We start from the raw sequence: 16,815 nt of genomic DNA, 5'->3' as shown, positions 1-16,815 counted from the left end.
GTGCACTTGTATTCAATGCAATGCAAATGTTAGGGATGAGTGGAATTTACTCATTGTAAATTCCACTCATCCCTAACAAGATCTCATTTTTGGCTTTTTGCAAAAAGTGAGTACCAAGTGCTGAGTGAAAAGGCCATCAAAATTTTAATTCCATTTGCAACTACATATGTATGAAAAGACATTTTCATCAGTTACAGCAATTAAAAACAAGTACCACTGTCGGCTAGAAATACAAATGGCTCTCAGTGTTGCAGTAACGCCATTGGAGCCAAGAATCCAACCGCTTATTTCAAACAAGCAGCAACAAATGTCACACTGATTATTTTGCTATAATTAATCCTTTATACAACTCTATGTCGAAGTGCACTTGATATTTGATAATTGTTAATATTAATTGTTTCTGTTAATTCTTTTTTAATAAAATGAAATTTAAAATGTTTTTTTTTGCATTTTTCATAATGAATATATCTGCATTTATTTATACTTTTTTAATCATTATAAGGCCATTATATTAATAATTATATTAACAATTTTTTGTTCATAACTTGATATGCAATTTTTTTGCAAATAACTTGGAGTGCATAAACAAGTGTAAGTACCATTTCAAAATTAGAATGTTACTTTTATGGAAAAAATCATGGTAGTGGTCTGCGGGATTCAAAATTTTGAGTTTAGTGGTCCATGAGGTCCGAAAGGTTGGTGACCGCAGATCTAGACAAGGCTGCAGTAATAATTCAGACACAACATGGGTTTGTTAAGGGAAAGTCTTGTCTGACAAATTTTATTGGATACTATGATTTGGTTACAAAGGAACTGGATGCAAAAAATAATTTTGAAGTCATAAACTAGGATTTCAAGCAAAGCTTTTGACACTGTTGCGCATGGAAAACTACTGTACAAATTGCAGCAGTATGGGATTAAGGGTAAGTTGCTACAATGGATAAAAGGGTAGTTGATTGGTAGAAGACAGAGAGTGGTAATCAATGGATACTGCTCTTCGTGAACTAATGATATTAGTGGATTCCCCCAGGGTTCTGCGTTGGGTCCACTGTTTTGTATATTTATCAGTGTTGATGAAGGTATCTCAGGCTTGATGTCTACGTTTTCAGATGATGCAAAGGTTGGCATGGTTATTAATGACAGTAATGGCATTATGCTACTGCAATAGGATCTAGAAAATTTGGGCAGATGGGCTGAGAAGTGGCAACTGAAGTTAAACATTGACAAATGCAAAATACTCCTTATGGGTAGAAGTAACCACAGAGAAACGTACCAGCTGTGTGGTACTATACTTAGGGTGGTAGAAATTGAAAAAAGACCTGGGAGTAATTTCAGTCAGATATGAAATTTTCTGAGCAGTGCAGACAGGCTGCCAGAGCAGGTCATGAGATACTGTTAATGATATAAAGGAATTTTGCTAGTAGGGAAAAGGAGGTGATTATCCCTTGACTCCAGACCTGTATGCAGTACTCAAGGCAATGGTCAGGCCATGCCTTGAATACTGCATACAGGTCTGGAGGCCTCATTTTAGGAAGGATGTAGAGCTGCTTGGAACGAATACAGAGAAGGGCAGCGAGATTGGTGAATGGAACAAAGGGTTGCTCTTACAAAGAAAGACTAAAGTTCTGCAAATTGCGTCTGGAGACTAGGTACATGCGAGGTGATCTGATTGAGGTGTATTAATAAGGCCTTGAATGGGTTGAGCTGGCTCAATTCTGATGGGATTGTTCCTCTTGCTCAGATTACGAACCTAAGGGAGCATAAATGCAAATTTAGGAAAGACAGTTGTAGAATAGATGTGAGTAAATTTGCTTTTTGCCAGCAGGTAGTTGATTGCTGGAACAAAAATTTTCTTCTGTAAATGTGTAAGTTTTTTTTTTTTTTTTGTTTTTTTTTTATGAAACCCCCAAACACGAAAGTTATCAAAACCTATAGTACTTAGTACCGTGCATGGGTTGAAGGAGAAGTATGTGGGGAGGGGGATGCCGGAAACTTTGCTCTAGAGACTAAACACGGGTTTCACCACTTCAAGCCTCCAATAAGCAAAGTGGTGGTATTTCACCGGTTGATGAAAGTCATCTACCACCTGAACGATTTGATAGCTTAAATAAATTCAAGGAGTTTAGAGGGAATGGATGTGTGAAAAAAATTTTTTTTTTTTTTGGCTGATGTTACATAAGCTTGCTTTCTTGCATCACATGCCTCTGCTACTACTACTGTAATCTCTTTTAACTTGCCTAACCTCCTTTGTGACTTGATTACAGACTAATTTATATAAATCATAAAGCTTCTGTATCACCTGATAATTTTTGTGTGTCCCACAAATTTTTTGGTTCTGCTACAAGTCTCAACAGTTCATCTGAAATTCAGATAGGTCTATGCCTTGAACAGTACACTTTAGTTGGTATGAAAAGCCTAGTTCTTCTATGATTACTTCCTCGAATGCCTCCCATTTAAAATTTGCGGCTGGTAACATCATCAGTTGGTCCCTCTGCATAGAATTTATAAACTGTCTGAGATCACTGCAGTCACCCTTACTAAAGCTAAATGTGTAATTTAAGGCATAACTACTATCAAGTGTAAAGCCTTTCACTTTACACTTGATAGTAGTTATGCCTTAAATTACATTCCACATTAGTACCCTGTGATCACTGCCATGCAGTGGGTCTTTTACCAGCAGATTCTTTATGTAGGTAGAATCACTTCTCATAAGGCGCGTGCCTCCGTAGCCAGGTGGGAAGGAGCAGCAGTGGGTAGCACACGCTTCTTGATTAGACCGGGGTTCGAGCCCGCCACCACCAAATACGGAGGATGCGGTGACCACCGCATATTCCCGGAGCAATATGGTCTTAGTTGCTAATGCTCCTAAAAAAAAAAAACCACTTCTCATAACCAGATCAAGATGATTGCTTCCTCTTGTTGCTTCTATAATATGCTACTGTAGAAAACAGGCATCCAATTAATCTACAAAAGTTTTGCTACTGTGTGAATGAACAACCCACAAGTTCAGTTAGTATCTGGTAAGTTAAAATCCCCCATTATAAGACATTCTGATTTACTGGTCCACTCTATTTCTCTGTAGTTGTTCATTGTATTCATCAGAGACATTAGGCCTATAACATTCAGTATTACTTCGATTGTCCATCACCCTATTTCCCGCCAGTTTCTGTTAACCATCACTTAAGCCCACTACGCCATAATGCATTGTGATATTGTCATCATGTGTCACTCAGTCTTTGTTTACAACTCAGGAACGTAAGCGAGTTGTGTTGGGATTATTACAAAAAATTGAAATAATCAATCGTCTAAGAAAAGGTGAAAGTGCCACAAGTATAGCATTGGTTTATGGAATAGGAAGAACACTAGTAAATTATATAAAGAGTGATGCAGCCAAAACTGAAAACCACTAGTCAAAAATGGAAACCACTGATGGTAATGTTAAAAGTGGTAAAACAATGAAGTTTACTAAAACTGAACAGTTGGATACTGCAGTGTTTCAATGGTTTGTTCAAAAATGTAGCCAAGGAATTCCATTATCAGGACCTATAATAATTGAAAAAGCCATTGAAATCAATAAAAAACTAGGCGTAGATTTTTCATTCAAGGCTAGCATCGGATGGTTGGACAAATTTAAGTTTTGCCATGGTATTTGACAGTTGTCGATCCAGAGTGAGAAGCTAAGGGCAAATAGAGCAGCAATTTCTGTTTATCATGAAAAACTTCACAAGGAAATAGCTGATCGAAGTTTGGTTAAAAACCAAATATACAACTGCGATGAGAATGGCCTTAACTGGAAGGCACTACCTCAAAGACACTGGCTTCAATGACTGAAAATATGGCACCAAGATATAAGATGCAAAAAGATCACCACACTATAATGGTATGTGCTAATGCCTGCAGTAGTCATAAATTGCCTTTGGTTGTTATAGGAAAACCAAAAAAGCCTACATCATTTAAAAATATTAATTTTAATGCTTTGCCAGTTAAATGTTTCTCACAAAACAACACATTGATGAGCTAAGATAAATTTCATGATTGGTTTCATAAAATATTTGTACCATGTATAAGATCACATTTGACCTCAAAAGGTTTACCATAACATGCAATGCTACCGATGGGCAATATGCCTACTCATCCCATTCACGCATGTGATTTAAAAAGTGATAGCAAAATATCATGCCACTTTCTGCCAGCAAACACAACCTCTCTCATTCAACCGATGGATCAGGGCGTGATTGAGAGTATGAAATGTCGTTATCGCAAAATGGTCATTCAAAAACTTGTTTTGGCAGAAAATAAATTAGATGTGATAGTGTTTTGGAAAAGCTACACTATAAAAAAGGCAACTTTCAATGAAGCTGCTGCCAGGAATGATGTTCCAGTTCAAACAATACAAAGAAGCTGGAATAACTTGTAGCCAGAAATATATTCAACTGATACAGAAACCATTCCAAAAGAAACTGAAATGTTGCACTTATGTTCAAATGTTCCTGGTTTTAAAAATATTTTGATGGAGGAAGTAAATGATTGGCTGGATATGGACAAAATGGATGTCAGATGCAAAATTTTAGATGAAGATGAAATTGTGCAAAGAGTGATGACAATTTCGGATGATTCTGAAAGTGAAGGAGAAGAAAAAGCTGCTGCTGCTGATGGAACAGCAAACATAATTAGCCACTGTAAGCTGAAGCTATTTTGTTAAAGTACATTGAGTGGTTAGAGGTATGAGAAGAAGCAAATGCTACACAAGTGTTACTTTTGTGTAAAATTCATAAAATTGCCTCCCAAAAGGTCCGAGTGGTAATAAAACAGAAGAAATTGACTGACTTTTTTAGAAAATAAATTGAATTCTGTAATATTGTTTTCTTTAATGACATTAGAATAGTGTTGTATATATGTAATATTGTTTTCTTTTAAACTTTTTTCTTACATTGCTAGACCAATGTAAATCAAAATATTACATATATATATTACATATATACATAAAAAATAAATAATAAATAATAAATAAAGTTTAATTAAATTTCATTAGGTTATGTTTTATATAATAAAATAAACAAGTTAGATGACCCGACCATTTGTATGTATAATGTTTTTAATGTACATATTCTATTGTCCGTCTATTCGATTATCCATCATGGTCTTGGCCCATACCCTGACGGCCAATTGAAGTTCTACTCTACTTTTAATCTCATTTTTGATTTCCCAGTGCTTATGTCACACCAAACTGACTCAACACCACTCGACTAGATACCAGTTTCAACTGGATGCACTGCTTTAGATTTTATGTGCTTCTTAAATAAGAGCATAACCTCTGTCCCCAACTCCTATCCTGTCTGTTATTTCTGTACACATTGTACTCTTCATATTCAAATTCTGCATCCCTTTATATCTGAGTGATATCACATCTCTGATATCCAAACAACGCCTGCATTTGATGATTTGACCCACACTTCTAATTCATTAAATTTATTTACTATGCTCCTTGCATTGGTGTACATTCAAATATACATGCACCTATTTTTACTTTGTATTTCCTTAACACACAACCCATATGTTTACTTTTTCCATGATGACTTACAGCACTTGAAATACCCGGTATACGTTGCTTTCAGGACTGTTGCATGTTCCATAGAAGCAGTTCAAGAATCACTTTCACTTCTGCCTGCAACTATTGTTAATCTATTATTCTGTGTATCCCCCAAAGTTAGCAGTTTGCTGACCCACCTAACTCTACATCAATAGCATCATCAAATATTATTGCACTCTTTCTATTTAAGTGTATCCTATATCCGTAGAAGCAGTCTCTCCTGTTAACCAGCAGAGACCACTGAGAAAAATTCAACCTCATCAGCATTGCACAATCTCTTCAAGCCAAAATATTGTGCAATCATGTACTTCCCCCTATCGTGTCTGTGCTGAATTGTACAGTCTTTCAAATTCAATCCTAACTCACAACTTTTTCCCAGCATTGCCCTGCACTCATTGTTATCATTAGTGCCAAAGTGTACAACAGTATCTCTTTTTTCACCCTTAAAAGATAATATATGCTCCAAAATGTCTTCTTATTTTGTACCCCTAGCAGTCATAACCTGATCCTATTCCACTTATCCTTTGCACAATATAATTCCCATTTCCCTAATAAGAGAGTCATTGAGACAGGGAATGACTCAGAAAGTAACAAAATGCTTGAAGACATTAATGAGGGGATGACATGGTTAGAATGTCTGAGTGATAGTTAACTCTCCACTATTAAGAATTATGTACAGAAAAAAACTGTGATTAGTTCTGGCAAACTGAATTACATGACTATTTCAGAACAGACACGTAAAATGTAAATCATAACAGCATTGTGTATTAGTAGACTAAAGGGAATGATATAACCTCTAATACTTTATATGTATTTTAGTCTGTATACTTATAAAACATTAGTAACTAAGTAGTGTATTTATGTTTAAAAAAACTGGGAAAAAAATGATAAAATTTTTTTGCTATGCTGAACTGTAATTCAGAATTAATTGTTCACTTATTCAGATATGAAGTTTTCTGAGCAATGCAGATAGGCTGCCAGGGCAGGTCATGGGATTTTGTCAATGATATATAGGAATTTTGCTAGCAGGGAAAAGGTGATTATCCCTCTTTATAAGGCAATGGTTAGGCCACGCCACGAGTACTGCGTACAGGTCTGGAGGCCTCATTTTAGGAAGGATGTAGATTTACTTGAGAGTGTACAGAGAAGGGCAACAAGATTGGTGAGGGGAATGAAGGGATCCTCTTATCAAGAGAGGCTTAAGTTCTGCAAATTGCAGTGGCTGGAGACTAGGCACCTGCGCGGTGATCTCATTGAGGTGTATAAGGCCTTGAATGGGTTCATCACACTGAATTCTGATGGGATCCTTCCATTGTTCAGATTACGAACCTAAGGGGGCATAAATTCAAATTAAGAAAGGACAGATGTAGAATAGATGTGCGGAAATTTGCCTTTAGCCAGCGGGTGGTTAATTGCTGGAACAGACTTCCATCTGTCATTGTGGAAGTTGATAGGTTGAATAAATTTAAGGAGGAACTGGACAGGCATTTGGAGGGAATGGTGCGATTTTTTTTTTTTTTTTTTTGGCTGATGCTGCATAAGCTCATACACTTGCTTTCTTGCATTACATGCTGCTACTACTACCTTTTGAAGCCAACTTTATTGTTATTATATTATGAACACAACTATGAAAAATCCATTTTTTATACTGAAAATGTATTTTTTTAAATTCATTTTTCAAAATAAAACCCCCTTCTGATGCAGCTTAAATAGCTTTAGAAAGGTTTTTTATTAACATCTGCATGTGGGCATTATCTTCAATATCACTGAGCAAAATTTGAAATAAATTAGAATCAAAAACTCATGTGCTTAAGCAATTGGAAAATGACAATAAATGTGAGCAAAATCTGATGAAAGTGAAGCACTGGAATTGCAAGAAAATGGTCAAATTACGAACCAGTGTGCTTGATAACTGGACAATAAAAAATCTGCTAATCTTAAATTCATATTTCATAGAGAGCTTAATAATTATATACAGGAAGAGGCTTTAAGCCCAAGAAAACTTCTTTTTTTTAATTTTTTTCATGGCCAAGCTTTTTCAAGAATTTGAAAAAGTTTGTTAAAGTGATATCAGTGTGATACAAAGTTCACACTGATATCACTTTAACAGATATTCTTATTTTCAAATTTAAGTTGTTGTGGTGCACATCCACGAGCAACGTGCCCAGCAGAGGGGTTTATTTATTTTTATGAAAATGTACACACACACACACACAGAGAGAGAGAGAGAGAGAGAGAGAGAGAGAGAGAGCAGTTTCACGTTACTGCAGCTTGTACTACTGTGTTACTACAGCTACTATTAACCTTTTGGTCTGTGATTCCCCTCAAGCTAACTGTTTTCCGAACCAACTAAAACTGCCTCAATAGCATCAGCAAATATTCATGCACCCCTTCTATTTAAGTGTATCCCATCCCTGTAGAAGCAGTCACTCCTGTTAACAAGCACAGACCACTCAGAAAAATTCTACCCCATGAGCCATGCACACTCTCTCTAGGGCAGAATTGATTTACAAGGCTTCAATCATGTACTCCCTCCTATCATATCTGGGCAGAATTGCAGACGCTTTCAAATTCACAACTTTTCTAACTCACAACTTTTTTTTTCAACATTGCCCTATACTTGTTAAGTATGTCTGCAGATCTCCTGCTCTTAATGTCATTAGTGCCAACATATTCAAGGGTATGAGCACAAAGGGTATTACCTCATAAAAGATCATAACTGCTTTATATCAACTTTTATCCCTAGCAGAATAAGACCTCGTACCTGTTTTACACAATACAGGCACTTCCTGCTTTACGAGCTCCCGGGTTTATTGCCATTAAAGTACAGTACTTGATTACATATACAGTCAAAGCTCTATATAATGACCCCACAGGGGAATGATAAAAATGGTCTTTATATTGAAAGGATGTTGTATCGATTGTTCATAAAGTCAGCAACAAAACAAGTAAAAGCTTGAACTTTTAATGTAATTCTACTAGTACAATATGGTATAATCTTATTTATAATGTGTTCTACAGTATTACACATGAACATTACGATTGTAAATTTTGCATTGATTGTAGAATGCACTAAGGTTACAATTAAATTTGAATCACTACATAGGCTACATATCTATCATGACCTAACAAGAGAATTGTTTCATACTTTAAAATAATCTGTCAGTGGTAGAGCATGTTTTTAAAGAGAATTATGATGGTGCACATAGCAGTTATTTAACTTTTGCAGCTAGGCTGCTCTTGAAAAAAATCAATGTACAAGTTCTAATCTTTAATGAGCATCTTTCACTGAAACTTCTTCAACCACAGGGTTTTTCATATTCTTCACTGCAAAGAAGATTCCATTCTGTTTGCAATGAGTTCCTCTTCATTTGTGCATATCCTGAAACATTCAATGTCCTCATCCACTTCTGTATAATCTTTAAAGCTTAAGGTTTCCTCTAAGTTTAGATGATGACTCACATGCCGAAATATTTCTTCCCTATTATTGGCTGTTCTTCACAATTAATAGATTAAGAAGCGTGTGAAACTTTACACATTGCATCATTCAAGGCGGTAAATCCAGTTTGAAGCAGTCGACAATCACTTTTTTATCGCCTTCCATCCCATGCAGATGTTGATTTCGCATTGAACTTTGCTTTTAAGATGGTATATTTTTGTGTATTAGCATTCTTCAGTAGTTTTCTTTAAACACTGGATTGCACCTAGATCAAGTGGCTAAAGAACTGACGTCATATTTGGTGGTAGATACACCCTATTCAGTTCTTGCACGTAATTTTCACTTACTTGACACTGAGGGGGTGCTGAAAAAAATAGAGAAGAATAGAAAAATTTTTTTCTATTCTTCTCACTCATCCTGTGATCCAAGTCTCTGATCTATTCTTCGTAGATTTGTGATACCATCCATGCCTTTTGGTTTGCTCGATACATATTTGTTAATGTCTACAAACCTTTAAAGCATCAAGGCTTCTGGGATTTCTCAATGATTAAAAGAATGAGCTTGTCTGTGCCAGACATGTTTGCTGCTAGGAGAACGGAAAATCCATTGTTTGGCCTTTTGTCTGCCACTACATTCTCCCCTTTAAATGTGTTTTATACGGTAGCAATTTAAAATAGAGTCCAGTTTCATCAGAATTGAAGATGTCATTGTGGTCGGTTGTTAGCAAAACATTTTTTAAATGATTTTCCTTCCATTCGTTTGTAGCGTCACTGTCCACAGCAGCACTTCCGCCACACGTTTTTTTGAAAGACAGGCCACGACGAGTCTTTAATATCTGGAACCATCAATCTAAACTTTTAAATTCTTCAATATCCATCTGATGCCCAAACGATCCAGCCTTAACTTTTAAGAGATTACCACCTGTGGGAATGTTTGTTGCATGCATCATCATTATTCATTCCAAAAGTACCTTTTCAAGATCTGGATACTATGCCTTTTGTGCTCAAATCCTACCCGGTGTAGCAGATTTCTCTAAACTTTGAATCTTTTTCCGGCGCCTCCGTAGCCAGGTGGGCAGGAGTGGCAAGTGCATAGCACATGCTTCTTGATTAGACTGGGGTTCAAGCCCGTGACCACCAAATACGGAGGATGCGGAAAGGTGACCACTGCATATCCCAGAGCAATGCGGCCTTAGTTGCTAATGCTCCTAAAAAAAAAAAAAAAAAAAAAAAAAAAACCAAATAAGAATCTTTTTCCAATCTTTCAGAATAGTGAATAGAATACTACTCTTAGGAATGCTGAACTGTTTGATGATGTCAGTCTCAGAATGCACATCATTCTCTACAGCTTACAAAATCCTATTTTTATATGCGATTGGCAAAGCTATCTGCTTTCTTGGAGCAATAAACATACACTCCAACTAATGAAATGAACTTCTATCCAATGTTCTTTCCATTATTGCACTGTGAGAAAAGAGCATGGGAAATCTTAACAAATGGTTTCTCACGGTCAGGCTGTAAGCTCCTCAGTTAGGTCAATATATTCAAAGCAGTCTGCCATTTTTAAACACAGATATTGTAATAAAAAAGTAAAAATTCAGATTAAGAAGTAGAAATTTATGGTCATTATAAGGAGATCCTTTTGTATTCAATGTTGTTATAATGAATGCAAAATAGCATTAGGTTAATGAGAACTTGGCCGGGACCAACCACATAGGATGTTATGTGTTGGAATGTTAATAAGAGGGTCGCTATAAAGATGTTCGAATCTATATTACAATTAACAGCAAAGAACTTATGCAGTAGACAACACCACTATTTACAAAACACGAGACGTGAAAAGCCACTTGCTAAAAAGTGAAAATAACTGTTTTATACAAATAAGCTTCACTATTTTTGAAAAACAATGACAGTTTACCCTGTACCATCTAATTTTATAGAAAAATTTTTTTCAGCATTGTTTGCTTTGTACTGCTTTACTTTTTGCTTTTGCTATACTTTATCAGTCTTTGTAGCAGCATCAAATGGAAAGGTTCACCCTTTGTTGTTTCAAACTAGCATAATCCAGTTTCCAGTCAAACAGACAGTGGCTTCCGATATTGGTAGTGGGAGGGGGTTCTTCATTGACATCAGCATCTTCTTCTTGGATTTAGTCATCAAAATGTGATTGTCTAGCACTATATTTGCTAGGGCTTCTGCGTCAGTCATATGTCGACATTCAATTGATATTTGCCCAGTTATTAAAATCACCTTATGGTGCTCTTTCTCTGTCATCTTTGCTAGCAGGGATAAGGAGGTGATTATCCCTTTGTACAAGGCCATGGTTAGGCTGCATACAAGGTGATTTGTAGTTCTTTTGAGTAATCTTTTTAGGAACAAATTTTAAAAACCAGGGACATTTTAGGAATAAATAATTTCTGGGATTCAAATCATTCTAACCCTACTAACCCTAAAGTAGGGTTACAATGATTTCAATCCCAGAAATTTCAATTTCAATTCCTAAGTAAGTCTATAGGAAAAATCATAATGAGGTATCATCAGTTCCAAATAAAGTAACAGTTTCGGTCCACATTATCCCGCCTAATTGATACGAGGATTTTTTGATTAATAACGAGTAGTGGGATTAGGTGTATAGCATCATTGATAATCTTTTTTTGACTAAAGCTTTTTCCTGTAATTGATTTTGAAGATTGATATGATAGCCCAGTCCACCAAGATAAAAATTAAAGATTTTCTTGTCCTTGCTAATGAGTGAATCTGAGGGAGAATGCATAGGAAGTTGTTAAGAGAAGAATAGTTTTTGTTTCAAGCTTTTTCTGAAAATGTTTTGGCTATAGGTAGAAATTTTTCCTTAAACCAGCATTTCCCAAAGTTTTTTAGTCACAGAACGCTTACGAAACACAAGTTTAGTGGGAGCCAAAGAACTGTTTGCTAATATTTTATTACATATGACACGCTGTGCATCAGGAGTGTCTTTATTTCCAACACATGTAAAGCCAAAATTCAAATAACTGTCATAATACAAAGCGTACTAGGAAAGTTTTGCAATATGACGCAACAATGAATCACAGGAAGCTGCTTGTTGCTGCATGTTGAGACATGTTCATACGTGCATAGTAGCCGCCGCGCCAAGTCAATGGGCTCAGTTATTCATTAGTAGTGAGAGTGTAAAGTGCTTGCGATGGCATCGTGGTCACGAAATGAGATAAGGACAGTTTTGCGGTATAATTTCGTGCGTGGTTTAACCATAGACCAGTGCTTAGAAGAAATGACTCTTGCACTAGATGATGATTGTCCACATCGTACAACGATATTCAGGTGGTATAGAGAATTCCAAAGGGGAAATTTCACTCTGGAGGATTCTGAGAGGCCGGGAAGGCCACGAATGTCAGTTACGGAGGAAAACGTTACTGCTGTGAGGAAAATGCTTGACAAAAACAGGCGAGTGACCTACCAACAGATAGAGGATACTTTGGGCCTAAATGCACCAGCAATTCGTTCGATTCTGCAAGATCATTTGCACGTGAAGAAACTTTGTTCTCTGTGGGTGCCACATCAACTGACTGAAGAGCAGATGACACAACGTGTGACTTGGTGCCGGGAGATGTTAAAAAAGTTTGATAAGGGACAATCTCGGTATGTGAACAACATCGTGACAGGTGACGAGACTTGGCTGTACTATTACGATCTGCCGACCAAGGCTCAAAACAAAGTTTGGGTCTTTGATGATGACGACACACCCGTAATTGTCAGAAAATCCCGATCTGTAAAGAAGAAAATGATAGCTGTATTTTTCAAATCGAGTGGAATTGTGGAACGTGTCGTTTTGGACACGCAGAAGACAGTCAGCTGAGTGGTATACTGAACAATGCCTGCCTAAAGTCATTGGATCTATGAAGAACCTGCGGCCAAAGTCAAGAATGGACATCTGGTACCTCGATCACGATAATGCTCCAGCTCACTGCGCCAAAGCCTGCACCGAATATTTGACCACGACAGGGCTGAAACTTCTCGAGCACCCTCCCTACAGTCTAGACCTTGCTCCCTGCGACTTTGCACTGTTCCCGCATGTGAAAATGAAGCTAAAAGGGAGGCGGTTTTCCAGTGATGAGGACCTTCTACGAGCTTGGGACAACGAGTGTGCTTTACTCCCTAGTGAAACTTGGCAGAACTGGTTTAAAGATTGGTTTCGGAGGATGGAGAGGTGTATTGAATGTAGAGGAAATTACTTTGAAAAAATTAAATAAACAAAGCTGTATTGCAAAACTTTCCTAGTACCCTTTGTACAGTAAACCCCCGCTATTCGCGGTATCTGTATTCGCGGTTTTGCGTATTTGCAATCGCTAATTTAATATAAAATGAAACCTAAAAAAATGTGAATTTTAAAGCGCCGTGAACATTTTCCACCATAAAAAAACATGGGCATGGCTAAAATTATCTTTCCCGGTCAAAACAGTGCTCAGTGAGCGGGGGGGAGAGGGGTTACAAAATCGCGAGCGTGGATATTTCTCGCTAATCCTTGTTCAGTATGTGTTATGCGCTTGCCATGGAAGGTTTTGTCGTTTGCTTTTAATTTATATGCTTATAAATTGAATAAATTTATCAATTTTTAAATTGATATGCTTATAAAAGTGATAAATCTACCATTTTGCAGTGTAAAACAGACTTTCTCAAGTGTGTTAACGGAAGAAAGTGACTTTATTTTTACAAGTTCTTTCTAACCCGTACAAAATGGCTATGAATAACAAGGGAAATGTGAAAATATGAAAGAAGGTGATGATATTAGCGAATAAAATTGAGTTATTAGACAAAATTTCTAATGGTGAAAGTGTCTCCTCAGTGGCAAAACATTATAAAATCAATGAGTCAACGGTACGATCAATCAAAAAATCGGAAGAAAAAATCCGCCATAGTGTCCGTGAAAACACGTTAATTGCTTCAAAAATTTGCTCTGTAACTCATGATGTTAAATTAGAAAAAATGGAAAAAGCTTTAAATCTGTGAATAGAAGACCGAACTCAAAATAAATTCCGTTAAGTTCACTCATCATTCGTGAAAAGGCAAAACTCCTTTATCAACACTTCGGCGAAACTGGTGATAGCACTGGCGGGATAAGTTTTTTTGCTAGCAAATGCGCTGGTTTGAAATTTCTAATAAATATTACATTTAATATTAAATTGTTTCTTATTTTCATTTTGATGCCATATGCTTGCATTTCACTATGTACTATCTATGTACTATCTTCACAATATGACTATGTACATAGTCATATTGTGAAGGTACATTTAATACATACGTAGACAAAATTTTAGACTAGTTTTTCTTATATATTTCATACTTTGGAACGGAACCCTTTTATTACTATGGGAGCCATAACTCAGTATTCGCGTTTTCGGTATTCGCGACATTTCTCAGGAACGTAACCCCATGAATAGCTGGGGTTTACTGTACTTTCGTTTTGGTCTTTTATTAGTTGGTTACTATTTTTTTCACTTCGAATTTTTGGGGAACAAAAGGCTGCGATCGTGCATCACTTTGAAGTGTGACAATATTGTGTTCTTTTTCATCGACCTAAGTTGCACTACTGAAAGTACTTTGCTTCTCGTTTTAAAGTTCCTGTTTTCAACCACAAATCCATGGTCACATATTTTAACAATAATATTTCGAAATATTAATAGTTATCAAAAAAAATTTATACAAGGAAATGAGTTTAGTTATGATAGCAATTTGCTTCCTTCTCTCCTTCAATCCGTGTACTCCAGGCTAAATCGCACATGAATGACATATTATATCACTAAATTGCTACTTTTTTTTTTGTAGATGTCATTACCTCTATACATGCTTCTCTGTGCAAAAGCCTGCCGAAATAAAGTGTTTTGCGGTCTATTTGATTAGTTGTCTATGCAAGTATATTAATAACCAAAAAAAATAATGTTAAAAATTATAATGATACAAAAGTGGTGTACACTACAAGCATGCAAAATTTATTTATTTTATTTTATATTTTTAATTATTAATTACGATTTTTTCACAGAACACTTGTTCACATCTCACAGAACGCTGCCTTAAACCATTCTTCAAAAAGTGTTGCAGTCATTCAGACATTTTTCCTGTGCTTATAGCATCTTATAATATCAGCCAATCTTATCACAATTATAAACTTGAGATAGAGAATAAACTTCATTTTCAGTAACATTATAATTCTTTTGGAAAGGAACTAGCTGCCAAATTATCAGAAAATCTTACTTCTTCAATTATCACAACTTGAGTGACACCAAGCCATTTTTAGTTTCATAGCCAGCAATTTGAAGTTTTGAAAAATGCAGTGTCACTGATATCATTTAAGCCCATTTTGGTCTTCAAAAGCAACCACACAATTTCTCGATTCTTTTACTTTTCACCTTCTGATTGTTTATTATTTTATTCCAGGATCCTTAGCCAATTATGTTTGGCTAATTCCAGATTTTATGCAATCCAATGCATCACTCTTTCCTAGAATTGCAAACTGCTTTCTCTTTGGCATTTTAATAATGAAAGTAAAGTGTAATTTCAGAAAAGATGAAAATAAAATGTTTCCAAATAGAGAGCCAGCACAAAAATACATCCTGCGTCTGTCACAAAACTGCAACAATTAGTTGCAGCATGATTTTGAAGATGTTATGGGTCAGTCTGAGTATGTGGAACAAATTAAAACTGACCTAACCTTAACACCCTATTCAGAATAAATGTATATATGTCATATATTGTTTTTGGTTGTTCGTGGTGTATAAACATTTGGCAAAAATCTAATCTCTGTATTTTTTAAACAAAAAGAGCTTTGGTTAAATTAAATTAGTATGGACAGGGTCTATTGAACAACCACTTTGTACTGGATATCACATTATATATACATTAAATTAAAATTAAATAAACATACATATAGTACTTAATGCAATAGATCCAATGATTTTAACTTTGTCATCAAGGGTCAGCAGCTAAAACCAAAGGAAATAAAGCAAGAAGCAAGGCTTCTGATATGATATATACGTAGCAAGAGGTAAAAAAGTAATCTGACGTATGTTTCATAGCTGATCCGACAGAGACCAAAAAGGAAAGGAATAAAAACCAGATCAAATCTAAAATACTAGTATTACTTTTATTAATTTTTAGTTTTACTTTTACTTTTATTTTTTTATTTTAGATTTGGTTTTTATTCCTTTCAATTTTGGTCTCTGTCTGGTTGACTATGATATATACATCAGCCTACTTTTTTACCTCTTGCTACATATATTTAATATCAGAAACAGAGGCCTTGTGCTTCTTGTTATATTTTCTTTGGTTTTGGCTGCTGACCATTGATGATGAAGCTAAAATCATTGGATCTATAGCATTAAGTACTATATGTATTTTTATTTAATTTTATTTTAATTTACTTTTATTTTACAGGTGCCTATTTAATTTTTCCATTGTTACTACATCTGATGTGGTCAGCATTCCTCCGTTTATACTCTAATCTACTTATCTATATTCCATTATGATCGTTGGTATTTCTGCTATTACTTGCTGTGCCCCTTGTCCATAAGCCATCCCAATTCTTTAATTTTTTTAATTATCATTCTTTTCAAGCCTTTACTATTCACTACAACCACTTGTTATTAATACATTATATAATTAATAATAATAATAGGCTGTAATGATGAAACGGAACATCTAAAAAAGAACAAAAAAAAAATATATATATATATATTCACATTATAATGGTTTATGAATCCAGGACACTGCTAGTAATAGTAGAAATACCCAGCAAC

General features: G+C 35.6%; 1 protein-coding gene across 6 annotated transcripts in view; it reads left to right on the top strand.

Moving 5' to 3' along the window:
- Positions 1–16,815, top strand: part of Nipped-A (Transcription-associated protein Nipped-A) — a 1,216,281-nt gene that overhangs the window by 451,323 nt on the left and 748,143 nt on the right. The window lies entirely within an intron of this gene.

This window comes from Mastigoproctus giganteus, chromosome 10, assembly GCF_048544385.1.
Source record: "Mastigoproctus giganteus isolate SK-2022 chromosome 10, ASM4854438v1, whole genome shotgun sequence".
NCBI lineage: Eukaryota > Metazoa > Arthropoda > Arachnida > Uropygi > Thelyphonidae > Mastigoproctus > Mastigoproctus giganteus.
Note: the sequence above shows the minus strand (reverse complement) of the source record. Positions and strands in the feature narration are given on the sequence as shown.